This window comes from Hirundo rustica, chromosome 5 (assembly GCF_015227805.2).
Source record: "Hirundo rustica isolate bHirRus1 chromosome 5, bHirRus1.pri.v3, whole genome shotgun sequence".
Taxonomy (NCBI): Eukaryota; Metazoa; Chordata; class Aves; order Passeriformes; family Hirundinidae; genus Hirundo; species Hirundo rustica.
This window is the reverse complement of record NC_053454.1, coordinates 71,318,350-71,341,643: the sequence shown is the minus strand read 5'-3', so window position 1 is coordinate 71,341,643 and position 23,294 is coordinate 71,318,350. Positions and strand designations below refer to the sequence as shown.

Below are 23,294 nucleotides of genomic sequence, written 5' to 3'. Positions count from 1 at the left end.
CTATGAGATCGGAAGAAATATAAATCTGAATTTGAGTCTCTTTAGATCATCTATCACCTCTGCGTTGATCCATTTCTTTTTCCAAAGCAGTAGTTTAGCGTAGGAGAAGGGAATACAGGTGACCTCGCCCCTGATTAGAAACAGCTGTGTTAATTACCCAGTACAGCCTCTCCTCTGATGAGTCACAGCTGTGTCAAATAAAGATCAGTGTGATAAAAGAGAGTGGGTTAGTTGGTGAGGGGGAATCATGGAGGAGCCTTGAGGAAGAGGGAACCAGAGACTCATGAAGAAGCTCCTGAGGAGAGAGAATCCCTGCTGTGAGGTCAGTGTGGGTGTGCAGTCAGAGCCTGTTGTTGGAACCTGCAGTCACAGTCTGGCTGGGTAAAAGCTGCAGTCAGAGTCTGCCAGGGAAACCTGCAGCAGGGGCTGCTGCAGCCAGAGTCAGTGAATGGTTGGAGTCAGGATGGCTGAGGTGTAAAGAGGAATAAACCAAGACCCTTTTCATGCTGTGATAAACAAGGAGTCTGTGTCTGGGCTCATTTCTACCCTCTAACAAGAGGGCTGCTGCAGCAGTTTATGTTTTATAGTCCACCTTATTTGACTTTCATGCAAACTCTCCACTCACCCACTTGCCACAGCCAAGGATTGGCTTAAGTACGTATTTGTGGTATCCTTGCTATAGAGCTCTTCAGAGATGATTGCTGTGTTTCTAAGTGATATCTCAGTGAAATCATAAACTAATGCAAAGGACGACTCTGTTATCCATGCTAATCAGCTGAAAAATAACTCAGAAAAATTTCATTTAATGCATCCTGGATAAATCCATTTCTAAAGCTAACAGCTTTTATAAATCTCTAATTGCTTTTAAAGAAAGCTTAATGCACACAAATATTTTCCTTTTAATAAATATGTGTTTTTCATATTGAAGGTTTTGAGCTTTGCTGTGAGTTCAAGAGTTCTTCATTGTTCTCAACTATATTATTTTTAAAAATTAGCACAGAACTAAACAAGCAGGTTTCTGTCATGGTTAGGCTATGTTCTTACTTTAATAAATTGTCTCCCTGGTGAGTAACTTCATGTTGAGCTCTCAGTATCTCAAGCTTTTCAAAGGAATGCCTTATGACTTCTGACATTTAGGACCATTTTTTCAGAACCTTCAAGATGCCTTTTCCATTTTTGTTCTCTTATTTTGCTGTCACACACTGAACTTGTTTAGGGACTTAATGAGTTTGAGACTTCCTCAAAGGTTTCACTGCTAGGAAGGGGAGCATGCTAAAGGCTGCCACCTTTTCTGTAGCTATTTGGAGGTGCCTAAAATAAAAGCTCATTGATAATGCCATCTGTTTTGGCAATGATTTGTGGCTTCTTTGTTATGCTAGTGGTGTCCAGGCAAGTAATCCTGAATATTGGCATAGGAGACCCTTATATCACTTGTCAAGCTGCCTCTGGAGTTTCATGGAGGGGGAGTAGAGATGACAATATTAATGTGAAATTTTTGCATTTTCTCTTTTTATTGTTTCATTATTGCCATTATTTTTAGAAAAAATGGCCACAATGCATGGTTGTCTGGAGCTAGGGAAGTCTTTTTTTCCTCACTGAAGTTTGCATTGTCTTCATCTATGCATGTTGTTTGTTGTTCTGAGCAAAACTTAATTTTAATAAAGCTGCATCAGTAAGTGTTTTGAGGCATCACTTCTAATTGTTTTACAATGGCAGGTATAGGTTGGAGCTAGCAGGGAAGCCTGCTAAGTTCAACCAAGATAATAAACTGAAAATTAATCATAAACTACTTTTCATGACGGACAATTCCTCTCTGAATTAGAGAAGAGGGCAGAATATCTTGAGAGGAGTTATGGAGCAATATCAGTTTGATTTATGGACAGTAAACTTTCTGTGGACTGCATATGAATATGGATTTAAATAAAAGCTACTACTTCTTATTCGAAGTGAATCTTTAATGCCACAGTAAACCTTGAAGAGAAAATACAAGCAAATACTATTCTTCCACTAAACGAAAAACAACTGGGGCTAGGTAGAAATGTAAGATCAGTCAAAGAACCTGGTTTCAGAGGTGGCACTATTGCTCTATATTCTTCTTGTGTAAAGATTTATTTTTCTCTTTGATGAATTGAAACAGATGCAGAGAGAATGAAACAGGCTGATTTTATACAGTTAACACAGCAAAACCCCCAAATTCCTTATGAAGATGACAATGATGCCGAGATATTAGGCCTACAAAAGAGAGGGAATTTTATGAGGTGAATATATGTCTAGTATTCAATATTGATCTGAGCTTCACATGTTCAGTCCCCCTCTCTAAGGGATGTTAAACTCCAAAGGATGAAGCAATTAAACCCCAAATACAATTCCCAAAACTACAGATGACAGAACTTTTATAACTATCTTTCAAACTGATGGCAGGTTTTATGACAGTAACTTCTGATTCTGTAGCTATAACACACCCTGTACTTCCCCCCCCGACCCCCAACATTTATTCTGATGTAAACTATCTAAACTCTCTTAACTTTACTGGAGAAGGGATAATTTTCTCTGAATGAGAGCCAGTGGATAATGACAATGCTCTTGGGAGCATCTGAAGAGAATGTTTACAATGGAGAGGTTACAAAGCCTTGATTCAGTTGAATCAATCTCTTTAAACTATTTAAGATTATTTTAATAATTATATGGTTCTATAATTGATACAGTGTGCATTTGAAAGACTTTTTTCCCCCACAACCAATATTTTCCTTTCCCTTTGGTCTAAGACATTTGTTCACCTGGATAAAGTAAATTATTTTTTATAGATTTATTGTTCTCTTGTCTCTGTACCTCATCTCCCATATAATGTCTTTCCTTACTGATAGTCTAAAGGAGTGATTGGCATTGTGTTCTCTTTAGATGACAAGAATATGGCAGAATATTCTGACCAGTTAAAATAAAAGGATGAGGATGATGAATTTTCAGAATTTATGGCCACTTCACTTACATGAGAGCGTAGAAATAAGCAACCTATCCAAGAAATTTGATAAACCAGGATGTATCCTAGGAAGTTTAAGACAAATAAAGCTTAATAGCAAGGACTGTTGATTTTTATAGGTAGTAATTCTATTTAACAGGAATTTTTTTCCAGCTTATTTAGTAGTGCTCATTATCTGGTCTTTATCACTCTCATTACTTACTTCTTACCATGCTAAAGAAATGTTCACTGTCATCTTACCTGTAACTCATAAATGCAGTAATTTAATTCTCAGTTCTCTGTCTGTGGTTGATAACTGCCTATTTCTCCACCACTATGCAGTTAATAAATCAAAATGCAGATTAATCAAGACTATAAAAAAAGTCTTCTGTAGCTTATTTCCTCTCTGTACCCCAGGCTTATTTTTCATAAGCTCCTTTGTAGCTTCTGTGTAGCATGTGAAAGCCAGCTTATTTGGGAAGTGACTGAGGATAAACTTAATACATTTTGTTAAAACAACTGACTGTCTTCCAATTGTTTTGTACTATTGAAGTATATAATTGTTGATATGTGTCTTTTTTTTTTTTTCTTTTTTTTTCTGTACATGATAAGAACACTGGGGTCAAGCACATCTCTAGTTTGCACTTCTGTTTTCGTAGGGTATCTACTCATACCACGTAGCTTGTAAGGACTTACTTTTGGATAATATTTGCTATTGAAAGGGTGCATTAAAATAATTCATTGATTTATTGGAATAAAATTGGAAGAAATTGCTTGAAATTTTAAGTTGGAGTAGAGATCTGCATGCTACAGTGCTAAATCCCTGTCTGGCAAGTGCTGGCTCTCTGAGGCTCCTTGACTGCTTGGACTTCTGGGGCCCTGGCTGTCCTGTCTTGCCTCAGAGTCCTTACAAAGAAGCTTTTGGGATGCCCATTTTGATTCTAAATGGAGTAGAAATAAGGTGTTGCTGTATGGAAATTTCTCCTCCCAGTTCTGCTCAAACATACAGAAACATGGAATGGGTGGTGTTGGAAGGAACTTCAAAGATGATCCTGTCCTCAACCCCCCTGCCATGGCCAGGGACACTGTCTGCTAGATGGGAATGCTCTCAGCCCCATCCAACCTGGCCTTTAACACCTCCTGGGATGGGGCACCAACCACTTCTCTGGGAAAAATGGAGATACAGAGCTATTAACTGCAAGTGAGTACCATCATTGTGGAGATATAGGCAGAAGAGAGCAATTTCTTTGTTGTTGGACTTAAGTGGAAGGGTGTATATGTGCAGGAATGTTCAGAAGCTGTTTCAGACAGTGGCAGCCTCTGAGGAGCAGGCTCCAGGCCTGTTAGTCAGAGGCAAGGTGCTGTGGGAGGAAGTTCAGTGATGGAAAAGGAAGGATGACTTGAATCCTTTAAAAATAGCCAAACTCCTTACATTGTCAGCAAACAGCCTTCAAAACTTGGTTTAAAGAAATAAAGCCGTTTCTGAGTTTCGAAAACACGGAGTCAAAACTCATGTCTGATTCTATAACTTAAAAACATTGAGGGCTTTTTTTCCTGGTTCAATTTAAGAAAGAAAAGAAAGAACCCTTCTGGCTGTGGCCATGTATGCCAGCCATCAGCCAGGAGTAAAGCTTTACAGCTGAATTATAAACCCCTGAGAGGTGGGTTTTCTAATGGAAATACTGACAGCCTCTTGACTAGCAACACTAGCAGGCACCGCCGTAAAAAATGAGACTGAGAGACACATGATACAGGGCCCAGAAGGTAATTAATAGCTAGCGTGAAATAAAATATAGACACTACATCCCGCAGAGAGCATGACTCAATGGAACAAACTTGTAATAAAGCACAAAGAATGTCTGTTTAGTAAAGAGCTGTGTGAAACTGCTTGTAAAATAAATCATGAGCTAGTGCTAGAGACAGCTGAGCTCTCTGTATGTTTCTTTCAAACAGGAGGATTAACAAATGCCCCTTCACTGTAAAAAAAGCCATTTTTGGCAATGCAGAATTGTAGGTAAAATAAAATGAGAAGGAACGAGATGCTAAGTGCACCTATGCAAATAAGACCTTAAGACACTCCTCAGCAGAACTATGGAAAAGGGAAGTTATAACTGCGCCTACCACCTCATCTTTTTAACAGAGTAACTTTTGGGCTAGCTCTCCTTCTGATTTAGCCCAACTGCCTTCTCATTTGGAATACCTGACTCCATCCTTGCCTCATGTTATATGTCAAAGCAGGCATAAGGTAGTTCTTATTCCTTAATTTCCTTCCCTAACTTCTAAGCTTAAAATAAATTTTAAAATCACCACCGCAAAAATATCCCCAGACCCAGACTGTTGTCTCGTTTCTTGCTGTGCTTCCCTTGCTGTACAAGGCTGTAGCTATGATACTTGAAGGTGAACTGTTGTTTTGGGATTACAGAGTAGAATGCCTGATCAAAGCTTATTATTGTTAATTTATTAACAATCTATCAATAAGCTCCTACCTTATTATTGTTAATGTATCTTACGTCCACATTTCCAAGGCAGGAAAGTGAGTTGCTCCAGATTCCTAATCTGATGGAGTTAGACATCACAACAAATATGTCCCCACAGCACAACTCTTGGAAGGTTTCAGACTTAGGGTGATGCAGGCACTTGCCATGTCACTGCTACTTTAATCTTTATCAAGCGGTGTTGGCAAGCCTCGATCCATCATTCCTTGAGTTAGGACTAAAAGCACTTGATGAGTGATAAAGTTCAGCTTCTGTGATTTCTATCGCTAATTAACATGTAAGAATATCAAAGCCCGCTGTTTAAAATGGATGGCTGGAGCTGAAATACGGCAGCACTACAACGTCAGAGTTGCTTTGTGGTACGTAAATAGTGTAAAAAACCCAGTCAAAAACATCTTATCCAAATTAATTTTTTGTAGTTTTCTGTTTCTGCTTTGTTTTATTTTATGTATCCTTAGGGGGAAGAATCAGAAATTTCATTCTAGGTTCCTATGCTGCAAATCTTCTGTGCTGGTGCTTCTCAATGTTTATATTTCTTGACTGAAGAGCAGGGACCTGTTTAGTGTCAAGCTCCGTACAACAGGGAAATACCACACACATCGTCTTTGTGACATACTGTTGGAGACTAAAACACTCCCCTTACATCATGTATGCTGCAAAAGTAACTGAAGAAGTTTGTTTTATGGTTTCAAGCAGTCTGCTAGTTAGTTTTGCCGTAGTTTCGGTTCTCTATCATTCTCAGGAGGAAAGGTACCTTAAACTCTCAGTACTGTGTTATTTTTATGTAAAGGCTTTACTAATAATTCTTTAATAACTATTCTGAGTGTGAAACATAGCCAATCACAACAATGGCTTTATAAAAACTTGGGATCAACTTCAGAAAAAAAAACAAACCCAAACCAAAACCCCTTAGAAATCCAAAAACCTCTTGTGCTATTTGAAGTGTAAAGTGTGAGATGTGAACTAGAAAGAGCCCCACCTACCCTTGGTGGAAAATTTGGAGGCCCCCAATAAATGAGCTCTTGCAAATTGCAGAGGGTGATTTTAATTATGTATTCTCTGCCTTTCACTTTGCTTTAACTCTGACATCTGAGTGGTTGGAACAAATGTTTTCTCAGCTGCTGCAGTCACGTGATGTCTATGCTGGACACTTACAAAATGTGTAAATCCCAGCTGAAGTGAAGTACAGGCCTTGATTATTTCTTATTCTGTGTATAAAATCTTGGACATTTGTTCTATTCCAGAGCTGGATTATGGACTGTGAAGTATTTTGTAGAGCTGAGTGTGACCATACTGAAATCCTTCAAATGTGGACCAACCTCTTTCCAAAATGCTAATTTCTCTTGCACTTGGGCAAAAATAATTTGAAAATCAGTACTTCAATTTTTTTTTTAAGTTACCTATTTGCACAGACAGAAATAATTTATGTCTCCTGCTTGTACGGTGTAAGAGACAATTTCTTGTCCGCTATCTGGAGTTTCTGTCTTAGATTTATAACTGGCTGAGTCTCATTGCTTGATTTATAGAGAGGCTGCAGAAGAGTGCCCATATATTGCTGATTTAAACTAGATGGGTTATCTAAATCTTTATTGTGCATACAAAGAGCCAGGAATTAAATTTAGTGCCCTTGACACTTCAAAATATCAGTGAGAGAACCCAGATGTAGAGGAATAGTGGCTTTTTATCATCATTATTTATGGACTTTTACATCCAATGTCATTTGTATCTTAGAGTTACATGGCAATTAGAAAACTTTATTAATAGCAAATCAGGTTCCACGGTCTTTGCATTGGAAATGAGAAGGAATTTGGAGTGTTTTTATTTGATAAAGTCACAGTAGAATCAGAAGCTTAATTGTTTGTGCTGGGTTTTTTTAATATTGCAAAAACAGTGTTTTAATCGTAGCATTGGTATTTTGCATGTTTTGTTCGGCCCTATGAAAACCAGAACATGACATTTTGATAATATGAAGTATTTAGAAATAAAGAATGTATAAATAGGAAAGGCTAACAGACATGGCTAGTGATTGAAAAATCAGATAATAGCACTATGGAAAAAATATTCATACCCATTTTTGTCACCCCCACTGCAGTAGCTGTGTCTCAGTGAATCCCTCTGAAGGTTATCAAGCTTTGACGGCAGAGTTTGAAGTGTGAGAGGTCTATTAAAACAACCATTTTCCCTTTCCTCAAAAAGAATTTAAATTCAGGTTCAGAAAGGCTCACTGGTCAAAAAGGTGTTTTGACACCCTCAGTCAAGCATCATCCATTCAGCTCCTGTGGGAGGGGAAAAAATAGCAGTTTTATCCTTAGTGTTTAAAGAACAATCCAACTCTCTTACAGCTGCCTTGCACCAGGAAACTAATGATAGTCCTCCTTTGCAAGAATAAAGGCAGAACTGGTAGAATCACTTCCACTGGCTAATGCACTGACACCCAAACTTATGAGAGGCACGGATTAAAGAGTGCTCCCTTTGAAGTTATGCGTAGGGGGAAAATGTACAGATCAAATATTTCACTCCTCTATCAATCAGGAGGCAATTATGTCACATGGGTAGGCAGATGCGTGATCTGAAATTGGATTTGTGCCTTTTTTAACCTCTACAGTGTTCTTTAAAACATCAATAGAAGTGTTGAAATCCACTTGAGACATTTTTCCTAACGCTCATCTCTAGATTTGTGATTTATATGCTATATGATTGAAAGTGATATACACAAGTAGTAAACTGAAGGGAGAAAACGATAGGCTTCTAATCCTGTGTACCAATACCTTAAAAGGAAAGGAAATTCACTCTGGAGACTAGCTAATTCATTGTTCCGGTAAAAATAGTCAGTTCAGCTATAAACATCGTGGTGGGCTGTGGATTGGTTTGAACAGAGAAATTCTGTGAATAGTTCCAATATTGATCTTTTAAAAATAAAATTTATTTTTGGCATTCTAAACCTGAGATGGGGGTATTTAAATATCATGTGGAATACAACATGAAAATTGCATTTCTATTTGGATGCCATTCATGTGGACTAAGTTCAGTATTCAAGAATTAAAGCAATTTTGAACCATCAGTATACAAAATTAAAGACTTTAACACGTACATGACTGTTTCACAGAAAAAAATGTACTAGCGCAAAAAAGGAGAAATTCCTGAAGAGCGACTTCCCTTATGGTTATTCAATGAATTGGAAAAAATCTTCAAAGGAAAATAAATATACAAAGCAGACAGGGAAAATATTAATGTCACCAAAAGAGTTGTAACTCACAGAAGAGTTGCAAAGATTATCAGCAATACCAATGTAAATAATGGTCATGGGGAGAAATGCTGAAGTACTGAAATAATGGAAGATTTTTTTTTTTTCTTCCAGAAGGTTATTCTTTATGAAATGTCATACTTGTAGACCCTCTGTTCAGGAGAATGTTTATTTAAAACTATTTCTGATGATATTTCCTCTGAATATACGCCAGGCTCTTATATATGAGACCTTTTATTTCTCTCCTTTGTAGGCTCTTCTCCAGTTTTAGGCGTTGTGCTGGATCATGTAGTAATTTCTCTTTAATGATCTTCCTTTTTTGTGTGGGATGAGTACATGATTTGTTTGTGGTGAACACAGCCCTGCTTTCAGTGTAGAGTTTCCGTATTAACTTGATGGTATCATATATTTGATGTAGATTGCTCTTATTTCATTCCTGAGTACTCCACATACTTTTCTTTTACACAATGTAGTCATTTTATTCCTGCTGTCACTTGAGTTCATGACTGCCTCTTATGGCTGTTTCAGTGCCTGTTCATTTTCACATTTATCACAGGCAGAGAGGTTATCTAGTGCTTAAACCCATGGTTGTTACTATTGTCATCAAGTGCAACCCTTATTATGGTTTCTAAATACTACATATAGTGGTAGAATCACGTTTGTCTTCAGAAGCAGACTGATTGGAGAAAAGCCATTTATTGCTGAAATTCTCAGTAAGAGGATGGCTTTCAAGTCTCTACCTATTGATAGCTAGAGCTGATAGGTCTCTAATTCTTCAGAATTTCCTTGCCATCTCTGTTCAAATAAAACAGCTGACAAACCTGCATACAGTACAGGCTTTTTTTATCTTGAGTTATGAGTTAAAGCAGTTTGTATGCAAGAATTCTTATATGCAAGTTTTAAAATTCACTTTAATTAGATCTTTAACTTCTGTTTCTCTTCTTTTCACTGGCTGCATTTGCCACAATTTATACAACGAGTTCCAATTTTTAAAGTTTTTTCTCAGTGATTCTTTTATTCTGCTATAGTAGCCTGGTCATATTTGATCCATGGCACGAATCGCTATGCTGCATTTTTCTTATGGCCTTGTGCTCTGATTAAAGATAATGAGAAGTGAGAACTATCTGCATGGCATGAGAAATTAATTGTATCTGAGTCTAAGGTGGTTTGCAAAGGTTTTTTGAAAAGCAGTCCAGATTTCGCTGTTAGATTGCTCCTTGGCAGAAAGATGGTTTTAATCCATTTTGCCATAATCTCACATAGAGCAAATCAGCCTTTCAGTCTAATCTTGATTTCTCTCTTATTTCTTTCAGTTTCTCTGCTACCGTTAGGAGTATCTCCACTTCACTTCTTTAGACCCCCCAAGTTAATTCTGGTAAGTTTACTTCAGTTAATTTACTTCCAGCCTCAGTGGTAAGCATAAAGTTCATTGCTGTTACACGTCTGCTGAGAGTTGTGGGGGATATCGATCCATGGATCTCATGGTGGGATCTCATGGTGTTTGATGATTCTATCTGATTCTGGCCAGGGTAGAACACTTGGTGTGTTAGATTAAAGCAAAAGAAATCCCTCAGCTGGGAAACTGAAATTCTTTTTAAAGAATCACAGTTGTCTGCAGATTTTAAGGCGTTGTTTGATTGCACCCTCCCATTGGACAGGTTTTGAGAGCACTGAGGCTGAGAGGAGGAGAACTCCACATTGGGTGTCAGAGTGCAGCATTTCTGTGCTCTTGTCTATGATTCATTCTCCACATTTACACTAGCACTAAGATGCTTTAAGGGATTTCTAAGGTGTTGAGATCCTCTTTTTGAACTTCGGGAAGACCTGCCAAGAGGCCTACATCTGCGCCTGACTTCACCTGATGTGGTCAAAAACCTGGGGTTATTTTCTACTGGATAATGTCTGCCAGGAGATCTTGTGTTATTCATAACAAGGTCCAGTAGAATCTCTCTGTAGCAGCTCAGGTATTTAAGTGTCTTGTCTTAAACGTTTCAATGTAGATATCCATAGGGATGGTATGGCAGCAGGGACAAGGGACTTATAGATAACTCTCAGTACAGGAAATTAGATGAATCAGAGCTTGCTGTTATAAAGGGTGAGCATTCTTATCCCCCTTATTGGCCTTTATGTTAATTATGGTATGTGTGGCATGTAAGGAAAATGTGAGCCCTTCTACACCCAGCTGTGTTGGACTCTACCAAAAGAAAACGTCCTGATCAACAAGAAGTGAAGGACAGAGTTCTGTGGGTTCTGCTGTGATTAGTTTGGGTTCTTAGAGACAGAATTGGGTGGGAAGAGAGAGGGACTGGAAGTCTCTTGGCTTTGACTGCTGCAGAAAATTGGAGGTTCTGCAAATGGCCATCTCTTTTGGGGTCCCACTCTCCAGTATTTTACAATATTATTAGGAAGCTATTTTTCTCAATAGATCCAGAAAGAAAACTGAGAGACAACAAGAAAAGGGCAGAGACCAGGTAAATATTCAGGAGATGTTTTTTCCCCCATAAAATTTTCTTATTCTTTAAGAGTACTAGAATCAAGTGCATCTACCAAGCTGTTTCCTAGGTTTAATATCACCTTGGAAACTAAATTCCCTCAGGAAGTTAATGATGGTTAGGCAGATGACAAATCCACAGTTTGGATACTAGTTTTTTTCTGTGTCCTTTTTCAAAACAGACAGTTTGGAAGTAATTAGACCCAGACTATAAAAAAACCATGGGATTCTGTGGCTAATATGTGCCAAAGGGACACTGAGGATTGTTCAGAGACCAAGGCACGTCAACTTAAGCCCTGTGAAAGCAGCACTAACACTCCTGGACTTTATTAATTTCCAAGTGCACAAAAAATACCTCAAACAAAAAACAAAACAAACAACCAGACAAAAACCCAATGCACTCCCCCTGGGGAAAAAAAAAAATTAAAAAAAAAAAAAAAAATCCCCCAAACCCCACCTGCTTCTTTCCCTCTCTTGTTCCTTTCTTTCAACTGATGTTACTAGAGAATGAATAGTCATGCATTATGCAGCACAATTATTCTATGGGAAATGTTCACAGTCATCTAAATTAATGGAATAAGTATGTAAGCTTCTAACTGCTAGACTCAGAGGATTTTCAAGCACAGACACAGTAACAACAGCTGGTTTCTTTAAGAACTCCAAGTAAATTCATTTTAAAAAATTAAATATGCCTACATGCAGCATATTTTGACTGAGCTGCAAAGAAAGAATCCCCATTGCTTCTGCTCTTACTGTAACATATTGCTTTTCATGCTTTCCCCAGAGTATTGAAAGAATGCTGCAGATGTTCTCATTTAAACGTTCTGTGTCCTGTTAAGTAGATGAGAGAGAAGTCTCCGTGCAAAGTCTCAACCACTTTTCAGAATGAAGGTTATGGAAATATTTTCCTTCTCCATCAGGTTTTTTCATGTGAGTGTTGAACTTCTATAAAAGAGTACCAGTTTTCACTTTTTGGAGAATATGAGGAAGTAGCGTGCGTGAACAAATTAATGAAATTTAAATTCAAGATTTCAATTGAGTTTCAGTATTTTTACTTGATCTTGTATTAGTGTTCATGAGTTAAGTAGTGTAAAATGGGGAACTGATATCTAAGGATTTATTTACACCATAATTAATACTTATAATTTATTTATTTACATGTTGAATTTAATACTGATTATTGAATGGAAACTGGGCACGTCAACAGTGATTTCAACCTGAACAGAACTGTAGAGGCAGTTTCACATTTGATATAGGAACACCTGCAATTTAACAGTATTCACAGAATCACAGAATGAATTAGGTTGGAAAAGATCTTTGAGATCAAGTCCAATCTGTGACCTAGCACCTCCTTATCAAGTAGACCATGGCACTGAGTGCTGCATGGAGTCTTTTTTTAAACACATCCAGAGATGCTGCTTCCACCACCACCCTGGGCAGCCCATTCCGATGCCCAATCACTCTTTCTGTGAGGAATTTTTTCCTCATGTTTAGCCTAAACTTCCCCTGGCATAGCTTAAGACTGTTTCAATTTGTCCTGTCAGTGCTTGCCTGGAGGAGGAGACACTGACCCTCACCTGACCACAGCCACAGTTCAGGAAGTTGTAGAGAGTGATAAGGTCACCTCTGGGCCTCCTTTTCTCCAGGCTGAACAACACCAGCTCCCTCAGTCATTCCTCACAGGGTTTGTGTTCCCAGCCCCTCACCAGCCTCATTGCCTCCTCTGGACGTGCTCAAACATCTCAGTGTCCATCCTAAACTGAGGGGACAGAGCTGGACACAGCACTCAATGTCCTTCCTAAACTGAGGGGACAGAGCTGGACACAGCACTCAATGTCCTTTCTAAACTGAGGGGACAGAGCTGGACACAGCACTCAATGTCCTTCCTAAACTGAGGGGACAGAGCTGGACACAGCACTCAATGTCCTTTCTAAACTGAGGGGACAGAGCTGGACACAGCACTCAATGTCCATCCTGAACCGAGGGGACAGAGCTGGACACAGCACTCAATGTCCTTTCTAAACTGAGGAGCCAGAGCTGGACACAGCACTCAAGGCGTCGCCTTACCAGTGCCAAATTCAAGGGAAGAATGTCCAAGTCCTGCTGGCCACACCATTCCTGATCCAGGCCAGGATGCCACTGGCCTTCTTGGCCACCTGGGCACACTGCTGGCTCACGTCCAGCTGCTGTCACCAGCACCCCAGGTCCCTTTGTGCCTGGGCACTGTCCAGCCACTCTGTCCCCAGCCTGTAGCACTGCAGGGGGTTGTTGTGGCCAAAGTGCAGGACTTGGCACTTGGACTTGTTAAACTCCATATTGTTGTGATGTCTTAAGTTTTAGCTTTCGTATTTCTAGATTCTGTACCACATTTGTGTATAACTCTGGACTTCATATAAAGTGCTAGCAAGTTCTCCTCATGGTTTAGTTAGAACAATCCTTTCCCAGCCTGAGAACCAAGGACACTGTTGCAGCTTCAGGCCAAAAAAGCATAAACAACAGCAGAGGAAGCCTCTCCCAGTGCTTGAATGGCTAACGAGAGGACTATTCTTTTCTTCTGTTTGACTTTCTGCTTCTGAGTTTCTTGTTTCTAATCTAAAGTTAATTGTTGTTAACTGTTTTCTTGTTTCAGTTTTAAAGGGTATGTTTAATTTTATTTTATTTTTTTTTTTTTACATAAAGGACAGTGATTCGACTAGCAGATGGTTTCCTTATCATTAGACTTTGAATTGCCTATATCAGTCAAAGGTAGATTTAAGAGATAACTTTATCTTCTCAAAATGAACAATTAGTTAATTGTGTTAAAGCATATAGATAGCTTTGAGAGGTAGATTGAAGTAAAGCAATAGTTTCATACTAATATTTGGTAAATATATGATATAGAAGCCTGCTCTGAGCTCCTTACTATATTATCAGGAATTATAATTGCTTGGGCTGAAAGGTGTTGGACAGTTCAGAAAACCAGGCAGGAAAAGGATGTGGTTTCAGCCTGATTGTTTTCTGAGGAACTTTTCTGATCTCTGCTGGAGAGAGGTCCCCTTCACTGTGTATGAAATTCTGGATTTGTACTGTAAAATCATGCTTCCAGGAACACAGCCCAGTCGTTGGTATTGACAGGAATGGAGGGAAAATCCTTCCTTTGCTCTGGAAGGAAGGAAGGAAGGAGAACTTTCACAAATATCTCTGGTATCTGGTTGGCAGCTACAGCTGGCAAAGCAGATGACCTTTCTGATATAGGATAAAAAAGAGAAATATTTTTGTAAATACATTTACTTATTATGTATTTACAGAAAGTTGATGTCTACACTTGCACATTAATGTCATTAGTTCTGTGTTTAGTTGACAGGTACCTTAAATTGCTTTGCATGAATCTTAGGCAGTAGCTGGTGTTTAAACATGGTAGTAATTTCTAGACACATGTGGAGCTGACCAGGAAACTCAAGCTTTAATTTATAAAATGTCTTGCTTGCAAGACATTAATATAAACTTTTTTGGTAGTTACCTAATTTCACCCCATTTTATGCTTCTGTCTTGGATTAGTTGTGATCTGGTTGCTTGGAATTATCTGCAGGGTTTAAATTTTTTTTTTGTATCAGGTTCTAGTTGCAGACTGGGAAAACCAATCACGATGGCAAAGAATATGGAGTATTTCCTTCTAAGGATCCCCCTTCATGCCCTCAAACTCAAATCAAAGCTCACAAATATTCTCTCCCCTTCTTCCTCCTATCCCCAAATTTGTGAGCCATTGTCACAAAAACAAAACAAAAAAAAGTATGAATGATGGTGGTGTAGAGCAGGGGCAGGTTCTCTCCCAAGTGGTTGATCAATCTGCCACCTCATTGCTTACTGATAAATTCACTCATTCAGTGCAAAACTCATGACAATTATAATAAAGCACCATTACCAATACAGCTACACTGGAGCCTGATAGATTTTCACTATTGCAGTCAAAATTGCATAGTGAGTGTAGGAATTAGTTTATTTTGACCTTATGTAAGGGATTTCAGTTGTACTTTTCTTTTCCAAAATTATCTCTTTAAACAGTGGAAATGATTATTGTACTTGAGCTTCAAACCAGCAGCATTTTGCAACTGGGTTAAAAATATATACTGATAATTTTGCTTTGTTGCCAGTGAGAGCTTGAAACTTTCTAAAGAAAAATAATTGAACCACCTCATAAATAACTTTGTGGCTTTTCACCATAGGGCAGCCAACCACATAAATAAAATACATCGAGCGTGTGCTGGATTGAACTACTTAGCATTTATTGCACTTACTTCTAGAGCATGTGGACTGATAATACAAATGGTATAAAATTCAGAATGTGGCCTTAAACACTGCTCCAGAGCTTCCTCAAGTAGAGAAATTACACCTTTACTCAACACAGATTTTAAAATGACTCAAAACTCTGGAGGCTTTTGTACAGAGGACCACAAGGGCGAGTACTTGAGTCTGAAACAATAATGAGCCCTTTACAAGGTTGTCTGCAGGAATTTATCTGTCATGCTAGAAGAAATCTACTGGAAATCTTGGTGGCAAGAACATGAATTGGACTTGTCGAGATTTAAAATATCCCAAAGTAGATTAATGTGAGGACATTCCATTAATCAACCTGGCAACAGGAAAATCCAGACAGGGGGAAAGTATAGAGCTGCCTAGCTACAGAGTGGCCCACTACTATTTTTTCCCATACACATTCTAGTACTAGAGTGTTTCTTGAGCTGTTCTCACAAATTTTATGTATTGGGCTGGCTATTGCTCTACATAGCACTTTATTTTTGCAATCAGATTATACTCTTTCACTGTATCTGACCCTCTAAACCTTGAGTTTTTTTCTTTCATTCAGCACTGGAATCAACAGGGATGTGCCTGGGGAACAGTAAAAAGCAAGAGGGGCTTGTGCATGTGGCTTGTAATTCCTAACTATGTAAGCATGCTAATATCAGATTTTCTTAGTCTTCCCATTGTACTGAGTAAGGCAAAACACCTCCCTGCATCCTCATTCCTTTGAGGTCCTGGGCTTAGCTGGAGGTCACACAGTCATTTGTTAATATTAAGGTTATATATTTGGACAGGTAGGGAAAATACCAACAGCTGAACCATCAGTAAAATTTGCACAGGCCCTTTATCTGTGTAACATATGTTAGTTCACCTTATTGCTGCAGTATGGCTTTTAGCTTCCTGGTATTTGGTAAAAACTAAGCAAACTTTCAGCAAACTGAAAACTTATGTGTTTTCAGTCTTTCCTCTACATCCGATAAAGCAACAAACTCTCAGAGCCAAGAGAATATATATCTAGCAGTTTATGTCTAAAACTGAATTCCACATTTTACAAACATTTTGTTTAATAAACATTCTTCATGCACCAGTGTAGCAACAGCCTCTAAGTCACTGTCATTTTTTCTCAGATCTGTAGTTCCTGCACCAGGAATGTGCTAGGCACCATTAGAGCTGCCTCTTCTGTTGTTGAGGACTTGATTGCATGCAGGAAGTGAAGGTGCTCATGTTAATTTGTATGACACCTGTCTGATGTCCTGAAGTGTGGATTGGGGATAAATACTAGTGGAATATTGCTAATGTGCTGTATCAGTTAATAGAGAAGCGCTGTCTCATCTTCATTCCAGCTGGCAGCCAGAATCCTTTGGAGTGATGCTACCAACACAAATTTATGCAAGAGTAACTTCATGTTCTGCAATTTTCCTTGTAGCAAAGTAGTAGCTAATAACATTTTACTACCAGAACTGATGTCTGGAATACTATCCATGAATGTACTCTAAACAGCAGGAACTTGAAATGGTTTCAAGACAGTGACTATGAGGAGGAAGAGGCTATAGTTCACTCTATTGTATTTCCATCTCTGTTTTTCAGCATATTGCTTCTGTCTCCTGAATTCTTCCCTTTACCACCAAGGGCCTAGAGTGCGACATTTATTCCTACTACAGACAGTCTTCTCTGGTATCAAGTTTTCACAGTCGTAGGAGACCAAATTTCTAACCTAAATTCCTTGGCACAGGAATGTGCCACATAAAACACAATGAACTTTTATCCTAGTATGATGTGCTTTCTTCTACTGTTGGCATGAGTGGCTGTAATCGGATTAGGAAGAAGGAAAAAAGGTCTAGAGAATAAGAAATATGGCAGCATGGAAATGTACAACTGAAAAGGAGCAAAGTAGAGTCAGCATAACTTTTCCTTTTCTGCTGCAAGAAAACTGGAGTTTCTAAAACAAGTTGTATTTTAAAAAATATAAAGCAAGCTGCCCATTTCATTTAATGTCTTCTGAGATTCAGTGTTGGAAAGTTCTCCTGTTCCCCAAGGATGCAGTGGATTTTCATTTCATCCCATGGCAGATTAGCCTGGAAGAATAGCTTCTTCCTGCCCAGGAGCCAAGTAGCTGGGGAAAAGGCACCAGTGAAGGGATAACAACACAGAGCAGTATTCCTTGGGGATGCTGCAGGCCAGGACCTGAGTGCCTCTGCCTAATTCAAGCTCTACATTCCACTTTATGGAGTAAATGGAATTTATGGAATATGGAAGCACTTTATGACATCTGTGAGGACTGCTGTGGTCTGGAGGCTTTCACAGTTCATCTAGCATCAGCTAGGAATTTGTGACCATGTTGGATGAAACAATTTGGGACATTGTACTCCAGAGGGTAGAGAGCGTTCTCTTTGCCTGTGCTGAAACACTAACTTGGCTTTTGTAGAATAAAGTGCATTTTCAAGACTATCTCACCCGTCTTCTAAATAAATTCATAAATGTAGGATAAAAAAAAAAAAAAACTTGTTCATCAACCCCTACACATAAAATAAATTGTTATGAAGATGCAGGTTTTGAAATGAAAGTCCTTCACAATTTCAAGAAAAAAAAATTTTGAATTTTTCTAGCCCAATCTCTAGCAACAGAAAGCAATTGAAATGCCATTTTTCTTTGCCTCTATTATGTGGCATGCTTTTTACCTTGAAGTCTTTGTTTGGGATTGTTCTTGCTTAGAATTTTCTTTCTTTATTTCTTTTTTTTTTTCCTGGTCATCATTCCTTCAACCCTTATGTGAGCTTGTAGTTGTGAACTGGCTTCTATTACTGAGTTCAGTTAAAATGTTTATTTTTTTTTTTTTTAGGCCACAAGTAAATGATACTATGATAACTTATTAATTATGATATATTAATTAAGTATTCAGTATTATATATATTAACTATTAAATATTATATATCAATTTTTTATAAATAAAGTATTTTCACAGTTTACTTTTTGTTAATCTCAGTTTCTGGCTAAGCAACGTGAACTTGGATTAGCAGCAGGGAGTTTGGTGCTTTCTGTTTTGCACCTCGGAGAAATGGGTTTTTAGGAGGGTATTTCTTGTTTAATGCTTTATAACTAGAGAACTAAAGAAACATGAACAAAGAGCTGCGGGAATTATTGAGGAACTGGTTATACAGCAAGAACAAGCAAAATTTTTTGTGAATTTTTGATTACTATTTTTATATTAATGTGAGGTACTACAAAACCACTTGACAACCAGGGCAGTGGTGCCAGAGTTGTCTTTCCACCTAAAGATCAGTGCACAGCATATCTGCTGGGTCATGAACTTTATTTCAGCACACAGTCCTTATTTGATTTTGAAAAGACAAAAGAAAGCCAACCTAAGCCTCAAATAAAAAAAACAAAGTACACAATCTTTTCTTTGATTATTCTGGACAAGGAAAGACAAAAATAAGTATTTTGTGTGACAAAAGAGATTGGATTTGACATTTCCTCTGTGAAGGACTGCAGAATAACCAGCAAGTTTGATGCCAAAAAATGACATTAACAAAGTGGTAAGGTTGGCTGGCAGTATATAATTCTTTTCTAAATTGCCAGGGTGTGGGGGCTTTAATAAAAACAAAAGTTGAGAGAAAAAGAAAATTCTCCCAGGTTATCTGGACAAGTAGAATCCGGGGATGAAGAAATTAAGCACCTTTGCAATAGTGTTGCCTTTCATTAATACGTGCTGAATATGCGCTGTGTTCCGTAATGGGGAGTCAGTGTTTTAGATTCCAGGAGCAACACAAAAAGTTTACCAAGGTGCCACCTCCACGTTAGCTATCATCCTTCAGTTTTAAGTCTTTCATCAGGTAACCTCATATTTTTAATTTTCTTCAACAGAAAGAGATGTTTTTAAACCTTAACGAGGCTGATGCAGTTGACACGCACGCATACGCTTATAATGCTCTGCATCTCATTAAAGGTACAAAATAGTATGTGATTCATAAGTGCTTCTCCACACTCCTGTGCAGTTTAAAGAGGAACAGAGACAAATAGAGTGTATTTTGAAATATTTATGAGTTTTACTGCTTGTCAGGAAAGGTAGAGGATTCTCAATAGCCAAAAGAATTTGACAGTTTTGTTACACGGTAAAGACAGTAACTAGAAACATATGAGAGAAGATTGATGTGCTTCCAGACTTCTTCCATAAAATACAGCTCTGTCTACCCAGGACAATATTATCCTGCAATTTCTTCTCTTTTTTAGTCTGTTGAACTGGATGCTGTGGAAGCTGTGACCACATGCATAAAGTTGCTCCATGCTTTCTGGAGTTTTCTTTGGCTGCAGGCACATTTTGCAAGCAAATTAAATGACACATGTTCACCCATTCTCTGCTTGTGCTAAGGCTTTTTGCAGGGCCTCCCTTTTATATTCAGGAGCCAAGAGTGTGGGAAGTGAATTAGCTAAAATTGTTATTTTGAAAATGGTGTAAAAATTACTTTATTAACCCTGTTTGGAGAAATGTGTTATAAGTAATATAGCTACCACTATTTTAATTTGAAAGCATTCATCAAGGTGCAGCCTTGCTAGACTGACTGACGGCTGGAAGGTTGCACCTTACAGTGGTTTAGGAATTACAACTGTGGCAGTCTCAGATCCAGACATAACTTTTCTTATGCTATTGCTACACAAAGACAACACTCTTGTGTGGAGGAGGTCAAGTGCTTTCAAGGAGCCAGGATTTACTGCATATCTGTGACATTCCAGTCCTGCAGATGACGTGGTAACCCACGTTTTCAATGGTATGAAGGCGGGAATGAATGAAAGTGACTGCCAGATGTGTTCATTAAATTTGATATTCCAGGGGGACAGACCTTCAACTACTTTTTAATAGTCCCATTGAATCAAAAAGGAAACGTGATCTTTCTTTCAAACAAAATTAGAATAAATGTTTCACCAGTCTTAAAAAAGTATGTGTAAATATATTTATTTCAATATGTGTAATATTCCTGGTATCTGCTTCATGAAAATGTTCTTTCTATAAGATCTTGACAATAACTGTGCTATTTTAAGGGCCCTACGCAGTTTCTATCCAATGTTTTTGTCTTTATTTCTCTGATCTCAGCAAAATCTCATTAAAGTGATGTATTTTAACCTAATGAAATGAAAATTTAAACACTGCTTGTCACTTTTTTGGGGGGAAAAAAAAAAAAAGCTTGAAGTACTTCCACATACATTCTGCAAGGGGCGTTTGAAATGCTCATTAAAAAATGTTGGAAAAGTTTGTCTGGAACTTCAGCACAGTTTTATTCCTAACTGGGGAAACTTTTGTTTTGAAATTGCGTTTACTGTTTGCTTTTCAAAGCCTTCATGTTTGTCTGGAGGCAGAATTCTAAATCATGCTCTTCTACAAGTGGTGGGTTTTTTTGGTTTTTTTGTTTGTTTGGTTTTTTTGCTTTTTTTTTTTTTTTTTTTTTAAATTTTAAAATTAAGATTCCCTTAATTCACCGTAAACCCTTACAAAGCAAGTGTTTCATGGAATGTGATAATGTTATTGAAGGTGCTGCTTTGAAGAGATGATGATGGTGATGGGAATATTGGACGTGTGTGCTGGCTGTGTTACATGCAGTTACATTTAATGTTGCCATAGAGAGGAAAGATCATGCTTACAAGAAAACATGGGTGCCATCAACGTGTTGCTGTTAACACAGGTGATCTGCTTTTCTTTTCAGCTCCCTCCAGGTAAAATCCTTGTCTGTTTCCCCCAGTGACATTGGACGTGCCGCTGTGAATCTTCACCAAAATGTAAACAGGATCGTGGTACGTGTATTTATGGTAACTGCATTTGTTTTTTAATCTAGAATGTATTTTAAGAGGATATGATTTTCTTTTGTGTGGCTGTTGCCAGCAGACACATCAAGTGCATTACTGTTGCTGTCTTTTATGTCTTCCTTGCTGTTTTCTCACAGACAATTTTAGAATGTGTGTAGGCTCCTGAAAGCTGAGCTAGTACACTTAAAGGCTGCTGAGTGGCTCCTGCCTGGGAATGGGGACATCCTGGGTTCACCAGTTCTTCTCCCTGGGCTGAGGCTCTGAGCACAGCTCTCTGTCTGTAGATGGCAGTGAGCATACACTATGCAACAACTTTTCCAATGCGGTGTCACTGTAAGAAACTCTTTTAGAATCCTGTTTTTAGACTCTTCCCCTGGTCTTTCTTTTCCTCTTTCCTCTTCCTCTCCCGTTTTTCCTTTTTCTTGTTGTTGACCTCTCAGCAATAGAACCTCTACTGATTTCTTCTCATCCCAGGTGTTTTTCTTTCACCCATTCTCTACACTTGCATTCATTTAACTTTAGCAGGGCTGTATTTTTAAGTGTTTGGTGGTGTGGTGTTTTTTTTTTTTTTTTTTTTTTTTTTTTTTTTCCCCAGGTAGAGAAATGTTATAATGTAACTTCCAGAAATGTTATAATGTAATCAGAACAGATAAAGAACGATGATTTCTCATTCCCTTTGCTTGAAGTATTTGTTTCTGTTATTCAGCCAGCCTTTGGAATTGAAGGCTGTGGAAATGTCAGTTTTAAAGGTATCCTTTAGAGCCAAAAGACTTGCTGCTGTTTCACCTGGGGATCTGAAGCCACAGGGGAGGAAAAAAAAAAAAAAAAAAGATAAAGCCCGTGGAGAAAGAGCAGGACGGCTGCTCCCTGGGTAGGGGAAGATGAGGGAGCTCAGGGGATGTGTGCGCTGGGGAGATCAACCTGGCCTGTGAAGACAGCAGCCTCTGACACTCAGCAAAAGAAAACTTCTAGGACTAATAAAGAATGCAGTCAGATGTGACTGTGATGTTGCAAAGCAAGCAAAATGAGTCTGAGGGGTGTGTCTCAGACTAAACCTGCTAATACCAGGAAAAATCCTGATTCAGCCTGAATATCACCAGTGTATTTTTCCATTAAATCTACTCACCTTTTTTTTTTTTTTTAAATAATATTTTCTTCTGAGCCGAGTAGATAGATTGAAATATTACCAGCCTATTCACGCTGACAGTTCTCCAGTCTGATACTCAGGCGGCAATGTTTAACAACTTCCAGTGAGAGAGATGAAATGGGGGTGGGTGTGTAGAAATCCAGTCTGTTGGTGTACACTTAGTCTCTCTAATATTCAGTGGGTATTGTGTTGCCCCTTTCATGAGAGAAGGTTAATCCAGGACTTTTATTTGTGCATCTTTTCCCCCCACTTTACTGTTCATATTACTCAACTCTAGGCTCCAAGTTGGACATTCCTAGTTTTCAGGTCCTGTTTTTGTAGTTATTTCAATCTCCCGGGTGGATATGAATGAAAGTAAATAAAATGACATGGCCCAGTACCACAAAAAGCGGTATTATCTCTTCCCTGGCTCCTGAAAGGAAGTTTTCTGCATGCCATCCATACTTGTGTACAATGCAGGGTTGCAAGTGCACCAGAATAAATCTCTCCAGATCATATTTTTTTTATTAACTAGAGAGATTCTGTCAGCATAAGTTCAGAAGTTTCAGTGAGACCTCATATTTTCAGGCGTCCTAAATCTTTTCTGTTCTGAGACAGACACACGTGCATGTAATGCCAGTGCAAATAGCCAGGGAGCCAAAAGGAAAACATGCCAGTGTTCACTCTTCTCGTTACTGGGTTTTAAACACGAACAGGCAACATGTAAAACAGAAAATTAAAAGGAGAGACAGGAATGTGGCTAAAGGGTTACTTTGGAATAAGAATGCCAGAACTTGGTGCTGGTTTTCCACTTAGGTGAGACAAGTCCTGCCTTCAAGCTGTTATGGATACACACTATTTTGTGGCTGCATTTCAGTTCCCTTCTTGGAAAAGCATTATTTTTGCGT

The 23,294-nt window shown here is 38.4% G+C and overlaps 1 long non-coding RNA gene across 2 annotated transcripts; it reads left to right on the top strand.

Annotated features, from left to right (window-relative positions):
- The first annotated feature begins 234 nt into the window (after nucleotides 1–234).
- On the top strand, nucleotides 235–17,942 carry LOC120753183 (uncharacterized). 2 transcript variants are annotated; one of them, XR_005701006.1, is made up of 5 exons: nucleotides 235–322; nucleotides 10,009–10,070; nucleotides 11,121–11,166; nucleotides 11,971–12,116; nucleotides 17,052–17,942. It is a non-coding gene; the product is annotated as an uncharacterized LOC120753183 (long non-coding RNA). The 2 variants fall into 2 exon arrangements; XR_005701005.1 differs by lacking the exon at nucleotides 11,121–11,166.
- Nucleotides 17,943–23,294: the final 5,352 nt, after the last annotated feature.